This window comes from Nanorana parkeri, unplaced genomic scaffold, assembly GCF_000935625.1.
Source record: "Nanorana parkeri isolate BGI_ZX_2015 unplaced genomic scaffold, ASM93562v1 scaffold938, whole genome shotgun sequence".
NCBI classification, from domain to species: Eukaryota; Metazoa; Chordata; class Amphibia; order Anura; family Dicroglossidae; genus Nanorana; species Nanorana parkeri.
The window spans coordinates 364396-367230 of NW_017307206.1; positions in this window are offsets into that span (position 1 = coordinate 364396).

Genomic DNA, 2835 nt, shown 5'->3' on the forward strand with positions numbered 1-2835 from the left:
GTACAGGGAACCTTGTGCCAATAATGAAGCCTACAAAGCAAACAATAAGCAGAGAAATGTATTCATTGCTCAAAATGACAATTTTTTAATATTTTAATCCGGTGTATGTGTGTGTGTATGGCACCCGCTACGAGATATGTGAGGACAACCTGAGTAGTTGTCTCTAGACAACAGTGCATATTGATGTAATCACGTAATTTCAAAATGTGTTTGATGCAAACAGTTAAAACATAACCTCAGGGCATTAGTATTACATAACATGATCCTGTGGTATGGAAAAAGTCTATCTTTTTTCTCATTGTTTCTTGCGTTTTACAAAAAGAATCTGTCCCTTCCAATGTATAACATCTATAATTTAGCCAAGTGGGTAAAAGTAGAACAAACATGGACAGCTTTCCTAACACTGTTTTTTCCTAGGGGGAAATCTGCCCATACATAAACAGTGCATAGGCATGCATATTTGAGCTTCCATGTCTAAGCACATATGTATAGAGCATAGTATTTTTGATTATCAGATTGTGTCCGACCAGCATGTCAAGTTTTATTGCTAGATAAAAATCAGCTCTTTTAAACAGTACATTATTTCTGTCAATCATAAAATCTATTGTTTTGATTAACTTCAGCTTTTTTATATGATTCTTACAATACTGCTAATAGTGCCTTACAGTAGATGTAAAGCATAACCTAATGACATATAACTTGCCGAAGCAGCATGTATCATAAACATTGTACTGTAAAATACTGTTTTTAGCATTTTCCCAATCTTTTGTTGCATCTCATTGCTGCTGATCTCTTACAGCCTATTTGCAGCCTATTCCTGTCTAAAAGCATGCACTTCAGTAATGGCTGCAGGGCATTTCTAAGGGTGTGTTTCTTGCCTGCACATTGTAGAGGGCACAACTTAGAGACAGGAACTAAGTGTTGTTACTCTATATCCACAAGAAATTTCATAGCAGGATAACCCGATATTATTTTAACAGAAACTGAAGATTTAATAACATTGTTATTAAATTTTAAATCGTATTAAATCTTCAGTTTCTGTTAAAATAATAATAATAATAATTGTTTAATAATAATTTGTTAATGACTTTTGAAATTACAATAACACAATGAAGCTTATGTGAGATTTTAATAATTGGGTTTACATATAATTTATAGCCAAATTGATGTAATAGAAATAGATCTTCAGTAAAATAGACGTTGTACTAACAACCTCCATTTCATACTCTTACCTTCACTTTGCAGTTATAACAGTAGTGCATATACTGTATATCTAAATATGTACAGTACAAAAGGCACCGGGATTTGACTGTGCTTGCCAGTGCACTCTGCCATCTAGTAGCCCTGGTCAGACATGTAAGATCAGCTAAAAATGATAACATAAGGTGTGACAGGAGTAAGAAGAGAAAAAAAGGCGTGAAACTTTAATTGGGCTTTATATTAATCATTGAAGGCCCCTCTAGATGATGAATGTGTTTCTTTTTTTCTGTTGTAATACATTTTTATGATAAAGTTCTGAAATAAAGCAAAGCGTTACATTTGCAAGGGTTTGGACAGTACACCGCAGGTAGAACTGAGAAATCCAACCCCTGGCGTATGCCAGTGACAAGTAAGGTGGTTGACAACAAACCCATAATATTAGAGTATAAGCAGTCATATAACAGGAAAGAAACATGAGTGTAGCCCTCATAATTTAAATAAATGAATTAAGCAATGGGAGATTGGATTTGTTGCCATATATGTAGGATAGTGCCAGGGGACTATTAGTCCCCAAAACACATGAATATGTGGGTACAAACTTTGCCAAGCATTGTGGGACCACATACTGTATCAGCGACTCCACTGCCTATGCATTTATGGAACAGAGAGCCGTGGTCTGCCAAATTTGTCTCCAGTTCGAAACTAGTCCTAAATTCCCTTTCCCAGCATCCAACATACGGAATGGGGTTAGAGGCTTGACCTTGCAAAAGCGAGTTATGAATTGTAGAAATTGTGCCTCTTTTTAAAATTTAGCCTGCTGTCAAAGAAAACCAATGCATTATGGTGAAAGTAAAGTAAGAGACCTGGAAATCAACGCTTCTAGAAAAGTCAGATTTTGCAGGATCTTTAACCAGCAGTTTCTTTTTAATACTGCATAGGTCAGCCTTGCAACCAATAGAAGAGGTTAGTATTCAGTGTCTTTTTATGCACCCCTCCAAGCTCACTCCCGCGTTGGACTACAATCTCACGTTTATTTTAATAATTTGTACTGAGATTGTAGTTGATCATGGGAGTGAGCTTGGAGCAGTGGCAACTTTACAACACACACAGGGACCATGAAGAACAAAAGTAGCCACCCTCCAGAAGGAAGGACAGTGTCTGGACCAATTCAGAGATGATTTGAGGATCTGCACCTGAGTGATGCACAAATAAGATACATTTTTGCTAATAGTTAGGCCTGGAGCACACCTGGGCATTTTACAGCGCTGTAAAACGCGCTGTAAAACGCCCAGCAAGTGAAATCCTATTATATCCTATGGGCGTGGTTCCCACCTGGGGGTATTTCAGCACTTAGGAACTTGCTGAAAAACGCCCTATGCCCAAAGAAGTACAGGGGCTTTTTTGGGGCGTATTTTCCGCGCGTATCCATTAGGATACAGCTGGATAGCCCTCGTAAACGCGTGTTTGTCGCGCGTTTCGTTGACCGCAAATCGTAGTAAAAATGCGAATATTACAAACGCCCAAGTGTGAACCCAGCCTTAAAGGAGAACTATGAGATGAGTGATTTCCACTCACCTCATAGTTCTAGCCGACCTGTGACAATGAGACTGTCACAGGTCGGCTCAGTAGATCGGG